Source organism: Bradysia coprophila, unplaced genomic scaffold (assembly GCF_014529535.1).
Source record: "Bradysia coprophila strain Holo2 unplaced genomic scaffold, BU_Bcop_v1 contig_211, whole genome shotgun sequence".
Taxonomy (NCBI): Eukaryota; Metazoa; Arthropoda; class Insecta; order Diptera; family Sciaridae; genus Bradysia; species Bradysia coprophila.
This window is the reverse complement of record NW_023503474.1, coordinates 20962-36841: the sequence shown is the minus strand read 5'-3', so window position 1 is coordinate 36841 and position 15880 is coordinate 20962.

The window sequence follows — 15880 nt, the reverse complement described above, 5'->3', positions numbered from 1 at the left end:
ATGGTTTCCACTAAACAAAAAGTATTCCGTGAGAGAGCGAGCTGTCAAATAAACAAAGCAAAAATTGAAAAAAGTCAATTTCTGGGCCTTAGAATCATAATTCGACGTATTTCGTTAATGCACGATCGAAAGTGATTGCTAAGTAAAGCTGAAATTGTTGCAATGTTTTTGTTTTATTTTTCGTCTCATTATGATCCTTACGGCACAGAAAACGTAGTTCGTGAATCGTGACGAAAGCAGAACACTTGTGACGAAAAATACTATTTGTCTCTCACACGGAATTCTTTTTTGGTACAGTCGAAGAAAAATAGATTTCGGTAACGAATACAATCCAAACGATGTTATTTAATCCACAAGCCATTTACAAGTTATAATACATTGATTGGATTGTATTGCCAGTTTCTTATTTTTCTTCACACGGAATTGAAATTGGAAACCGACACATTCTGTGTTTTGTGGTTTATTGATTTTTTGTGAATTTTGCATGCATTTTTAGAATGGAGAAATCAAAAACTCAAGTAAAACACAGAAACATAAAATGTGTCGGTTTTCAAAATTCCGTGTGTGTAAGTGGAAATCAAGCACCAATGAGAAGTTCTGAGAACAATTGGATTACCTTGTTGGAGTGAATTAAATTCAATTTTCTCAATTTTCTTCCGCAAACATTTTCCGTTTCTCTTTTGTAAAAGTCTTGCGTCTCTATATAGCACTATATACCTGCCAATAAACTCTTTTTTTTGTAATTCTTATGGTTATTTTTAGCAATTTTATTGGAATGCGTAATATTATTTCAGTTTAACGGGAACATTCAATAACGTTAGTTTTTGCTAAGAAAAATGTCATCTTATGATTCAGTGGGCCCTTTGTACGCAGAAACAGAGAGTTCTTGGACATGTGGATTTCAAGAATATGAACGGCTCATCATTGAATATTATCGTAAAGAAGCTGACAGTCAAGAACATCGATCAAAAGAATTGAAAACATTAAATGAAAAGAAAAATTCCGAGCAGATCCTAGGAAATGTTGTGTACATAATCGGTATTATCGTGCTCATGGTTATCCTTGCAACAATTTTATATCGGATGTGCGGTAGTGAAAGAAAGAATATCGAAAGGTTCCGCAGACATAATTTGCAAAATCGTTGTCGACCTGTTGAGCCCACAGAATTGGAACTGGTCAATGAGCATCATGCCCGAACATCGAACCGAAATTCTCAAACAGTCCAAACTCATCGGATTCATCGTCATGCAACAACAATTGCACCAACTTTTAATGATAATCAAAGCAATTTAATGATTCCAACAACAAACAACGAAGAACACATGTCAGAAGATCTGCCGCCAAGCTATGACGATTGCATTAAAAATGTATCGGCATTTCAGACTATGCAGGTTATTTAGTATACGGTATACAAGTTAAACTTAATTTCGTTTTTATTGCAGAATGAAATGCTGGTCATTTTCAGATTCCACTTCGGCGAAGGCCTGCTTTTTGCTCATCCATCTCCCTTCTTGTTGAAAATATGATTTCTACAATCGTGAATACCTTCAGCTCGTCCTAAAAGTTACATAGAATTGGTTGTGCCACCGTTCAACAATAATGCCTACAATTACGATTCGACGTCGTTTCCTGTTTTCTACTTTTTGACGAACTTTTCTAATAATTGTTACTTTTTCGGTGATGACTGTACTCCGAGGGGCAAACCACTCGATTTGCAACTCTTTTTCTGTGCAACTCTTTTGCAACTCTTTTCGTATTTAACTTGTTTTCATCCAAAAAATGTAAAGAAAATCAACAACATTTGTTAAAAACAAAAAAAAATGGAAAAACATTAAACGTTCCTTATAAAGATATTGTAAAATGCCGACATCGATGTTCTTAAGGAGCGATAAAAATATTTAATGGAACCGATAAGGGTAAAATTTACAACGATTATCGGTAAATTATTGGCAAATCCCATTGATTTCTACGATGTGGAATCGAATGCAAAATCAACGGGCGGGCATTCAAATTCAATTTTTCTCATCTTGATTGTTCTATTTTTGTCAAAAACGGACATTTTTTTTTTTTTTTATTTATTTATAGATCAATAAACAGACTTTTTCAGCCCAATAACATATTAATCTTAAACTAAAAAACACAAATTATCATAACCAAAATCCAAATCCAGATCATTGCTAATTTCTAATCCAGTCACATTGTTAATCAGTTATTAAATTTAGCTCTAACCGTTTTCTTAAACCAATCAAACCTCCCATTAATTATATCAACACCTGAGAAATATTCGTCGTGATTTTCTTGCATCCGATGAAGAGGTTCATTACGCACAATGTTGCTGCTCCACTGTGGGGTATAGAAGACCCGATTGTTTTGTCGAGTCTCACGACTTCTATTGTGGTACGAAAGTTGACGAATTAGAGAAGAGTCAATCCCGTCATGAATCAGTTTGTACAAAACTATCTCATCATTTTCCAGTCTCCTGTTCGCCAGTGAATGCAGTTGGAGGTGCCGACATCTATTTACGTAATCTACTTTCGGGATTCGAAACTTGTAAAAGAACATACGCGTAAATTTGCGTTGAACCTTTTCGATGATCTCAATGCGATCTTTGTATATCGGATTCCAAACTGAAGCACAATATTCAAGTCGGCTTCGAACAAGCGAGTTGTACAGGACAAGCAAACTCTCCCTAGACTTAAAGTATTTACCACATCGAAAGATGAAACCGAGCATTTGATAGGCTTTCCGTGTTGTCATGCTTACGTGTTCTTTGAAAGATAATTTATCGTCGATCATAACACCCAGATCTAATTTCGAACGTACTCTTAGAAGAATGTCGTCTCCAATTTTATATTGATATTCCAGCCTGTTGATTTCAGCTTTGTGGGTGAATGACATGATAGCACATTTTTTGACATTCAGGTCTAGTCTGTTCAGGGTACACCATTTGCGCAATTGATTCATTTCCAGTTGAAAAATGTAGCAATCCCCGCCGTTGTCAACTTTTCTGAGCAGCTTGAGATCGTCAGCGAATCCAAACGACGTTTCCAATGACTGAAGCAGATCATTGACGAATATGGTGAACAAAAACGGGCCCAATATTGAACCTTGAGGCACACCGGAAGTCGGAGTTATCTTTTTTGACTTTCCACCTCCAATTGACACGAACAACGAACGCTCCGATAGATAGGATTGGAACCATGTTACTAAGGGTTTGCTGAATCCAAATTTTAATAGTTTCTTGAGCAGAATGTCGTGGTCGATGCGGTCAAATGCCTTGGAGAAATCGGTGTAAAGTACATCAACTTGACCACCTTTCGCCATCGACTGGGAAACCGACGTCACGAATTCCATTAAGTTTGTTTGTGTCGACCTTTTAACGAAAAAACCGTGCTGGGATGGATGTATGTATTTTCAAGGCACTTCAAGCATGAGCAATACTATCAATAGAGCACTTAAAGTCGACAGTGTATCATATACATTTTGACACTGTAAAAAAATGTGGAAGGCTGACAGCTGTCACTCGAAACACTTTTTCTTGAAGTGCGTTGATTTGATCAAAGAATTTTGCAGTGGTGAAAGAGAATGTAGAAAATAGTGTGCCCTCATCGAGCTCACTTAAATGAACTGGTTTATTCCTAGTAAACTGGACTTTTACATACAAATTTTGACATATCAAGACTTGTTGAATAACTTTCTATTTTCTCTCTTCATCGCTCTTTTAACACTTTAATAACGTTCAGTGAACAGTGTTCACTATTTGTAGTTCAAGTAATCGTTTAAATAACATTTATTATTTATTTCTTCCGCGTGCAACTCTTTTTTTATTCGCGAATGCAACTCTTTTGCAACTCATTTTGAGCGTGCAACTCCGATGCAACTCTTTTTTTTCGCGTGCAACTCTTTGCAACTCATTTGCAACTCTTTTGAGTGGTTTGCCCCTCGTTCTACTCAATCTGATCATCAAATGCTACTTGTCTGTGTAGATAGGTTACTAATTTGTTCCTAAATTTTGAATCAATGAACGAAATATAGAGTTTTACGGGCGGAAAACGTGACTGCTCTTTACAAAAAGTGATTGATAAAATACATCTGTCCTGATGCGTACGATAACAATTTTGTAGACCTAAAACTTGAGGATGTCTCTGGATAGTAACTGAACCGCCTTTCGCCCTGTATTTACATACGCAGTAAGTATTCGGACTTTACCAGCAATTTCCTACGTCTTCCACTGTGATTGATACCAATTACTAATTACATTACCCGAGTGAAAAAAAATCGACGAAAAAGTACAAAAAAGCACACAAACAAATGCGCGAAAATGTGCAGGGTATAGATACACCTACTTTCGACCTTTCTCCATACGAAAACAGTATCCATAACTGTGGATTTACATAGCAACGTAAAAGTGACAGATGCAATGTTTTTTAAATACTGCAACCCGAAATTTCATTCATAAAATTAAAATTATGAATGAAATTTCGAGTTGCCGTATGAGAAAATTTTTGCATCTGTCACTTTTACGTTGCTATGTAAATCCACAGTAAGTGTACAGATTTTAAGTATTCGTCAGTATGCTGCTGTATATGGAATTACCGGGTATGATAGGTTACTCAGCGTAACATTCGAAATTATGAATTAATGCAACTTAATGCAACAAAAAAGGTATGAGCCAAATATTTTGCAAGCACAGTGTAAACATCAAGTGCCTCTGACTCCTTATTAACGAGAGCCTCACATGGGATGACCACTTGGCTGGCGTCATTAAAAAGATTTCACCAATCCACGCCATTAGTCGTATAAATTTATACGTCAGAGAGAGCTTTTTTTTGATACCAACATTGAAAAATGATACTTTCGCCCCGCATATGAGGGGCGAAAGTAAAAAAATGCATCCCACGGGGAGAAAGTACTTAACGAAGAGCGAACGCAACTGAACGAACAGCGAAAGTGACTGACGTCACAGAAAATGAGAGAAATGAGTCGAGTTGTCAAAAAAGTCCGCTCATATTATGCAGAATACTTTGATCAAAATTGTAAAACACTGTGCGCCAGTGTTCTTATTGAAATTAGCATACAAAGTTGATACTTTTTGTTGCTGAATGATTTGTTAGTTATCTGTTAATTTTTGTGTGTGTTATTGTTGTGATGGCTAAATTATTACATTTTTCATATACCAGGGGGCTGCCGCCCCTTGGACCCCCGCATTTTCTGGATAAATGCCTTTTTATTTCAACATTTTTTTCCGATGTTTGCGATACGTATCATTTTTCAATGTTGGTATCAAAAAAAATAGTATGAACGACTCGGGGCAAAAGTAAAAAAATTCAACCTGTGCGATTAGAGCCCTTGCCTTCGGCGCGGGCTCCAACTCTCGCACACGGTTGAATTTTTTTACTTTCGCCCCTTGTCATTCAATGTACTATTTTCTCCTTTGTTACGATCGGTCAGTTTTTCTATTTTGCGATTTAGTATGGAAATGAAAACTAAAATTGAGATATCTTTGCTGTTTTAATTGGTTTTTCATATTTTTTTGCACAAAAATGTTTTAAAGTGTATTTGGAATCGTGTAACATTAACAAAATAATAAAATAGAAAAAATATTTTCGCACAATCTGTTAATGCCAATCGATTCCAAACACACTTTAAAACATTTTGGTCCAAAAAAATATGAAAAACCACTTAAAACAGCAAAGATATCTCAATTTTAGTTTTCATTTCCATACTAAATCGCAAAATAGCAAAACTGGCAGATCGTAACAAAGGAGAAAAAAGCTCTCTCTGACGTATAAATTTATACGACTAATGGCGTGGATTATCCGTATTTTCAGACGATTAAGGTTTCTACTACCGACGCAAGCTCTGTTCAATTTGTATTTTTCGTTTGTGCATTAGCACTTGAATTATTTGAATCCTATCATGGCCCTACGTTAGTGAAAGGCCGTGACGCAAGACCGTTCACACCTTAGAGTAATTATAACTAGAGAGGAAACTTCGAACAAAATTACGTAAAATATGTGGTCCCAACATCAAATACGAAATGTTTGGTAGTATGTGTTTGCCCTCTTAATTAAGAGGGCAAATTTCGGCGCATAAAATTTGAATTAAGTTACCAATCATTTTTTTTTTTACTTTTTTCTTGTGAAAAATCTATACAAAAATAAGTGATAGCTGGACTGTCATTTTCTGTGATTAAGAACAATGGCGTTTAACTTAAATTACGATCCCCCAATATCTCTTGGAAATTCGCTTGGAAATTTGGTATACAAGACAAGTAAACAGATTCTGTCGGAATTTTTCATTATTTTTTAACAAAAGTCATTTTTGCATAGATAGTTCACTGTCCCTCGAATAAAGTTGTTTTTATAAACAATTGACGGATATAGTTGAATTAAATTATTTATTCTGAAGATCCGACCTATTTGCTAGAGTAAAGACAAACATTGAGACAAAACGCAACCACATCCAACACGTGGATCTGTGATTATTTCTATTGATGTCACTTTCCATTAAGTGATTTTCATATACTCTGGTGTGTTTGTAACATAACACTGCTGATTGTTTAATTGAAGAATTATTTCTTTCCATTTTTTTTCAATCGGTTTGATCAGACGGAAAACTATGTCAAAAAAAAGCTGAGGAGACAACATGCAAGAATGAGGTTATGTGCACATCAATTACTAAAAAAAACTATGTTTTCTGCTTCGCAGTACTTCGGGACATACACCCTTTGATAGAACAGGAGTAGACCATCACAATTTTATTTATTTTTTGTTAGTTTCACCGGTGAAATTTAAAAATAAATAACATTCAACGCATAAGACTGTTTAGATAAACAACGTCAATAAATATTTTGACAGAAATCTCAAATGTGAGTGTGTTGGTAGAAGCTCTACGTAAATCATTACGTAAATGTATCTTATACACATTGATGTCGGGACCGCTTTTCGTAGTGCGAATTTCCTCTCTAGGTATAATTACTCTAAGGTTCACACTGAAAAATTTGACAATAGATCATTTTCATTATACATACGGTACTTGTCAACGTAACCCCACTTAATTTTTCGTCAAGTAGTCCTTAACCTCAATCAATTGACGTTAACTGCCTTCAATTTACTGATTTTTATATGAAAATCGTTCGTTCAATTCATTCGATATTTTTCGACATATCTGACAGTTGGGATCGTGTCTGACGTTTACAAGGTCATGAAAATGATCTATTTTTTTCCCGTAGGACTGAGGAACATATATACACAACTTTTTTGACTTTTCCCCCTCCGCTCTTACTACCCCCACTTATTTTATTCGTAATCTGGGCGTCCATACGAGTTCAACGAGCTATCACACGCCTTCTAAGGTTAAGATTTGACCGAGATATTAAATTTCAAAATTTGGAAATTTGTATGAAGAAATCTTAAATCTTAAAATTGATGAATTTTACCAACCTTTGTCCCTTTGTTACTTTGTTACAACGAAACTTTTGAATTTACCGGTGGATTTGGCTGAAATTTTCAGTGTATGTCAAGGACGTAATTCTAAGAAACGCAGTAGTTGTCGAATTCATCCTGAAGCAAATCCTTGAATAGTGGAATCTCTGATCGGAAATCAACCCTGTTTAGGTGCTCTCTCGTACTACCACGCCTTCCAATTCCAAAGATAAACCGAACACATGCAACTAATGCACCGCTCGAGCACTTGACTACATTTAACACTCAGATTAGTTGAATATGTAGATCCATAGTATGTAAAGGAAGGATGAGTGATTTAATTCTCGTTCTCCATGACAAGATGTTGTGATTCGGCCATAAACTACTCAATCTTGAAAAGACTTTAGTACTGAATCCCTCACATGAACTAATTTCATTTTAATCTCACTTTTCGGTAATGCAATTTAATATGTTTTTCTTGACTTGTTACAATGAATTTTCTCAATTTTCTTCTGCAAACACTTTCCGTTTTTCTTTTGCGTCTCTATATAGCACTATATACCTACCAATGAACTCTTTTTTTTGTAATTCTTATAGTTATTTTTAGCAATTTTATTGGAATGCGTAATATTATTTCAGTTTAACGGGAACATTCAATAAATCAACGTTAGTTTTTGCTAAGAAAAATGTCATCTTATGATTCAGTGGGCTGTTTGCACGCAGGAACACATAGCTCTTTGGAATGTGCATTTCAAGGATCTAACGCGCTCATTGAATCTTTTCGTAAAGAAACTGAATTACACAGACAAGAATATCGATCGAAAGTGTTGAAAATATTAAATGAACAGAAAAATTCTGAGCAGATACAAAGAAATGTTGTGTACATAATCGGTCTTATCGTGTTCATGGGAATCGTCGCAACAATTTTATATCGGATTTGCGGTTGTGAAAGAAAGAATATCGAAAGGTTCCGTAGACATAATTTGCAAAATCGTCGTCGACCTGTTGAGCCCACGGAATTGGAACTGGTTAATGAGCATCATGCCCGAACATCGAACCGAAATTCTCAAACAGTCCAAACTCATCAGATTCATCGCAATGCTACAACAACTGAAAGAATCATTAGTCCAAGTGCACCAACTTTTAATGATAATCAAAGCAATTTAATTATTCCAACAATAAACAACGAAGAACACATGTCAGAAGATCTGCCGCCAAGCTATGACGATTGCATTAAAAATGTATCGGCATTTCAGACTATGCAGATTATTTAGTATACGGTACAAGTTAAACTTAATTTCGTTGTTATTGCAGAATGAAATGCTGGTCATTTTCAGATTCTAGTTCAACGAAGGACAAACGCCTGGTTTTTGCTTATCCATCTCCCTTCTCGTTGAAAATATAATTTCTTCGATCGTGAATACCTTCAGGTCTTCCTAAAAGGGTCATAGAATTGGTTGTGCCACCGTTCAACAAAATGCCTACAATTACGATTCCACGTCGTTTCCTGTTTTCTACTTTTTGACGAACTTTTGTAAAATTGTTGTAATGAACGAAATAATAGCAGATTATTCACCTCTGTCCACATGTTTATTTAGACACTTGGGGAGTTATTGCATGAGCCGAAGTGTCTAAATAAACATTTGGACAGAGGTGAATACGCTATTTTATCTACCGACGGCGAAATAATAGCACTTTTTCACGGGAAGAATTTATATTGATAATTCTAAAAATAAGATTTGATTACTTGAAATTATTAACTGACCACTGGAAAAAAGAAACTGATCGCTGACACTTTTTCAAAATTATCACAACAAAATAAGATTCTACACACCAAAAATAAGAAGTGATCCCATGTACCACTTACCATCCGAAAAATAAAATTTGATCCCCAAAAATAAAGAATTTGATCGCAAGAAATAAAGAATATGATCTCAAAGAATAAAGAATTTGATAAAAGACTAACAACTTGATAGTTGACTATCAAAATTGATAGTTGACTAACAAATTTAATGCGTCTACTATACCAAAGAAAGATGTTTTTTACTCAATGTCTTACGGCAGAAAAATGCCTGCTATCAAATGAGCACACTATGATTGAAAAGTGTAGGAAATTTTATGTTAAATGTAACCATCATTCTTTTTGTAGGCAATATAAGATAAGTCATTCTCAACTAATTTCTGAATATTTTTTTTGAATTCATTATTCCAACAATCAAACAATAGTAGGTTACAGTGCACCCTGCGAAAATGATTCATTACATGGGGGAACAATTTTGAGATACGAGCAACTCACAAGTGTGTGTTTAAGCGCCAAGGTTTGAAAACTGTTATTTTGACAAGGGTAGAGTTTGCATATCCGAGCCGAAGGCGAGGTATGTAACTACTCGCGTCAAAATAACAGTTTTCAAACCGAGGCGCTTAAACACACACGCGTGAGTTGCGAGTTTCAAAATTGTTCCACCATGTGATGAATCATTGCAGCAGGGTGCACTGTATTCTATTTTATTGCTTGCCCATGCGAAAATTGATTCTTACATATCAATTTCTATAAATAGCAACAAAAGCTGATTTAAATACAACTATCTCTGTAGACAAAATCAACAAAACAAATAGAAATTTTTTCGGCACTATAAAACCAGTACCTTAGAGTAATTATACCTAGAGAGGAAATTCGCACTACGAAAAGCGGTCCCGACATCAATGTGTATAAGATACATTTACGTAATGATTTACGTAGAGCTTCTACCAACACACTCACATTTGAGATTTCTGTCAAAATATTTATTGACGTTGTTTATCTAAACAGTCTTATGCGTTGAATGTTATTTATTTTTAAATTTCACCGGTGAAACTAACAAAAAATAAATAAAATTGTGATGGTCTACTCCTGTTCTATCAAAGGGTGTGTGTCCCGAAGTACTGCGAAGCAGAAAACATAGTTTTTTTTAGTAATTGATGTGCACATAACCTCATTCTTGCATGTTGTCTCCTCAGCTTTTTTTTGACATAGTTTTCCGTCTGATCAAACCGATTGAAAAAAAATGGAAAGAAATAATTCTTCAATTAAACAATCAGCAGTGTTATGTTACAAACACACCAGAGTATATGAAAATCACTTAATGGAAAGTGACATCAATAGAAATAATCACAGATCCACGTGTTGGATGTGGTTGCGTTTTGTCTCAATGTTTGTCTTTACTCTAGCAAATAGGTCGGATCTTCAGAATAAATAATTTAATTCAACTATATCCGTCAATTGTTTATAAAAACAACTTTATTCGAGGGACAGTGAACTATCTATGCAAAAATGACTTTTGTTAAAAAATAATGAAAAATTCCGACAGAATCTGTTTACTTGTCTTGTATACCAAATTTCCAAGCGAATTTCCAAGAGATATTGGGGGATCGTAATTTAAGTTAAACGCCATTGTTCTTAATCACAGAAAATGACAGTCCAGCTATCACTTATTTTTGTATAGATTTTTCACAAGAAAAAAGTAAAAAAAAAAATGATTGGTAACTTAATTCAAATTTTATGCGCCGAAATTTGCCCTCTTAATTAAGAGGGCAAACACATACTACCAAACATTTCGTATTTGATGTTGGGACCACATATTTTACGTAATTTTGTTCGAAGTTTCCTCTCTAGTTATAATTACTCTAAGACCAGTACACAGCCGAAATCGGCTCATACTTCTTCATAAAATATCCCGAAAATATTGGTATTGGTACAGCAGTACCAACCGTACCGAAAGTGATCGAAGTGATAACACCATAGCAGGTGCCATGTTGTCATTGAATTGTTACTCCGTTCCATGATAATACATTCTAAGCAATGATTTTGTTGTTTTTGTTTTTTAGACGAAAAATTTTGCAGTGAAGTGAAATGAATTGTGTCTAAAATTAATCAATGTGTGAAGTGTTTTCGAATTGAAGTGAAAAATACGCAACTAAAAGTGCTCGCTATGTGTGTTCATAACAAACATTGAAATTATTGCTAGAACAAATATGGCTGACGCTTTCAGTTTTGTGATTTTTCTTTTTAAGAATTGAAATTCTTTTGCCACACTGAACTCTCGCCACTGCAAAATAATTGTCCAAAAACACAAAACATCAATAATTATTCCCGTGTTCATGTTAAAAAGCATAAAATATTTCATATGACGCATTCACTTTCATATGGCTGCACCCCACGAAAACTGATTTTACATGAATGACTCGAGCACCCAGCGAAAATAGAGATTCCCTGACGAAAGTGTCACGCAAATATCCCTCATGTAATCGACCATTTTCGCAGGGGCCAAATTGATATGTAAGAATCAATTTTCGCATGGGGCAAGCAATAAAATATTTTACAACTCCCATACGAGTGTGAAGTTTGCGGCCAGAGCGAAACGAGGGCCGTAATTCTCATGAGTCGTGATAATTTTATGGGACATATATTCGACCGATAGAAAAATTCAATTTTACCGATAGAAAATAATAAAATACCGATAGAAATGTGGTACATGTCGCTGGCACCTCTTCAGTAAATCAGTAAAAAAAAGGCTTTCCTTCGCACTTTGTCTATTTTAAAAATATAAAGCAAAGGCGGTTCGTTCCTAGGGACTCCATCCTTCAACGAAATGTAATGAGAAGGCGTTTTGTTTGCTCCTAGCGAATTCATCCTTCTACGAAATGTAATGCAAAGGCGTTGTGTTCGTTCCTAGTGAATTCATCCTTCTACGAAATGTAATGCAAAGGCGTTGTGTTCGTTCCTAGTGAATTCATCCTTTTACAAAACTTAACGAGAAGGTGTTTTGTTCGCTCCTAGGGAATTCATCCTTCTACGAAATGTAATGCAAAGGCGTTGTGTTCGTTCCTAGTGAATTCATCCTTTTACAAAACTTAACGAGAAGGCGTTTTGTTCGTTCCTAGGGAATTCATCCTTCTACGAAATGTAACTTAGAGACGTTTCGTCAATTCTTCACTTTTGTCGCTTTCTGAATCGTCGAAAAAAATCGACAAAAGTGAAGAAACGACAAAAAAAATTAAATTAATTTATCGGTCGTTTATTACCATCCAAATTTTATTCACGATTGAAGGTTTTGTAAATTTAGTAAGTACCGGGGGACTTCCCTTTTTGTACAAAACTGTAAGAGAAGAACATCTATCGCGTTTTTTATTTTTTTACCAAAGTGAAAGAGTCCTCTCATCGTTCCACATTCGTAAAACTTCGCATCTACTCTGATTAAATTTGACAAAATGGCAATCAAACAGAATAATAGATAGCATATCCTTATTTCTTGCAATCGAATTCTTTATTTTTTTTGATCAATTCATTACTTTCTTCTGTCAAGCTCCTTATTTTTTACTATCAATTATTTGTTTTCTTCTTTCAAGTTCTATTTTTTTGTGATCAATTCCTCATTTCTTGTAATCATTTCATATTTTGAGGCAATCATATGTTAGTTGTAAAACTGCATAAATTTAGCGATCAAATTCTTATTTTCTTGTGATCAAATTTTATTTTTATTGCGATCACGAAGACATTGCGATCAATTCTTTATTTTTTGCGATCGTTTCTTATTAAATATCGATCACTTTAATTACATGCCCTTTTTCACTGCTATTATTTCACCTAGGCAGATAAAGAGCGGAACGTGTCTGCTGTTTACAAAAAATGATTGATAAAATACATCTGTCCTGCGTACGATAACAATTTTGTAGAACACCTAAAAGTTGAGGATGTATCTGGTTAGCAACTGAATAGCCTTTGGCATTATATTTACATACGCAGTAAGTATTCGGACTTTAACAGCAATTTCGTACAACTTTCACTGTGATTAATACCAATTAATTACATTACCCGAGTGAAAAAAAAATCGACGAAAAAGTACAAAAATGTACACAAACAAATGCGTGAAAATGTGCAGGGTGTAAATACACCTATTTTCGACCTGTAAAGAAGTATAGAGATTTTAAGTATTCGCCAGTATGCTGCATCAATATACACTGAAAGGAAAGTATATGCAACGACCTGACTCGTACTATAATTTCAAATACAGTGTACAAATGTGCTGATTCTTAAATTTTTTTCGCTCGGGTAGTGGTAATTCAATTGAGTTGTATTTTGACACACTAGTACACTGTACACTAGCACTGGTACACTAGTACGGACATGAAAAGAGAAAAGTGCCAAACACCAGCTCGAAGCGCCAGGTAACGTATGTGTGATTAAGCAGGTAATTTGTATTGAACGGGAGACAATGATATTATCAAAGTAGTTAGTTCGACGTTTCATTCGTGATCATTCAAGTCAAAGTCCTCACGTTCAATAATCTCATAGGATAGCCCACAGGGGCAAGCTTGTTGTTACAAAAGTCAAGTCGAGTCTGTCTCTCTATAGAAGCCCAGACGGAAAGTCCTATAGACTTGAAATTTGGCATAAAGAAAAGTTAGTAAGAACGCGCTAAAAACGTTTTGCTTTCATGCGTTTTTTGACGCGTGAAATTTGTTGTGCCTGTTTACGAAGTGGATGCGTTTCTTAGACGTGGAAACATTTTTGTAACGCTTGAAAATTTTTGACACGTGAAAATTTTCAACGCGTGAAATTATTTTTTGCGTGTGAAAATATTTTCTCATAAAAAAAAATCCCGAGCAAAGCCGGGTACTTCACAAGTTACTAAATAAATAAAATTGATTGAACTGAGGCGCAGCGTTTTTGTAATATATATATAATTCCTGAAAATGTTAAGTTTGCATATGGTTGTGAATTTTCTCGATTTTCTTTTCTCTTAGGGAACATCTCTTCCTCGATCTCGTCTGTAGTGTAAACAAAGTTTTTCTCTTTCTGGTTATTTTTAGTATAATTTCATTAGTATGCGAAATATTATTTCAGTTTCACTGTAACATTTGATAAATTAGAACGTCAGTTTTGGCTTAGAAAAATGGCATATTCCAACGCACTGCTACTAGCATGAACACAAGAAATATTCGGAGGCTGATGAAATCGAGTAGTCTATGTACTTCATTTGTTAAATTGACAAATCCAAATATTTTAGAGATAGGAGCAATCTGTCTAAAATCTACTCTACATCGAACGTAATTTTTTCAATAATTTTTGTTTCAATTCAATTTTGTCATTATTGTCAATATTGTCAATATTCATGAAAATAAATGAAAAACTATCATAGTAAGTATATTGAATCTATTTTCGCGTCCATATAGCGAAAGTTTTTTAAATAAGTTGTAAAATCGAAAATTTGTCTTTGTGTTTACACAACATAGATGGTGAGAAAATGTTGCGTTCCGTGGTGTACGACTAATTCAAGCTCAAAGACAACTGGAAGTTGTTTCCGATTCCCATCTGATGATCAAAGAAAAGAGGAATGGATTAAAGCAATCCCTAGAGACGATACATTCAACACCGAGTACTCTGGCGTCTGTATTTTACATTTTGAGAGAAAATATATTGTTACGCGTAATAAACTTGGAATCCTATTGGAAACACCACGGTTGACGAAGGATGCGATTCCAAGAATATTTAATTTTGCAGTCGACGGCATTCCAGATATGTTCGTGTATGATCCAGAAATTATCGAAAATATTGAAGCCCACAATGAAGATCTAATACGAAATTTCACAAACTTGAAGGACAACTACTCGAACCACATTTATCTACAAGAATGGCTGACATTGATTTCCGAGACTTGCTTAACATTTTATAAGTTGAAACGACAGGCAGATAATAATTTAATAGTGGAAATAAGCGTTACTGTTGAGAGTGATTTGAGCATAAAAAGTTTCAATGATAATGGACTGATAAATCTTGAAGGATATGGCGACCTGTTACCTCAACATGGACATATGCTAACATTTTGCTGAACAATTACAGAAAAAAAATTAACGATTTCAATGCCCTACAAAAATTTAATAAATCGAAGGCCAAAACTGAAAAAAAAACTAACTCAAGCAATAACATTCCAACTGAGAAAGTAAATCCTAAAATAAATAATAAAAGAAAATGTGACGTTGTTGATGATGATGATGTTGTTGTTGATAACAAAAAACAAAAGAAAAATATTGTAAACTGCTCAAAAATGAACAGAAAAGCCAGTGTTTACAAGAAAATAAATTAAAAACCCCTAATCATTCTCGTCTTTTTATTTCCGGACCAACACTTCCAATTTAATCCCAAAACAACCATGTTTAATCTCATTTAATTCATTTCTATACGCACATAAATCGCTCATAAGAATCAGGTACTGTTTCGATTTAGTTGAAAATAAAATAGAAAATTATTTAATTTGAAAAAATGCGCCTAATGCCGACTCTCATTCAAATTACTTTTGACTCTCATCACGAATTATAAACACTGTAGCTCGTATCACTAAAGCCTCCAAATTTGACGTATGTCAAATGAGTGTTCATGCTAGTAGCAGTGCGTTGCATATTCCGATCATGTTGAG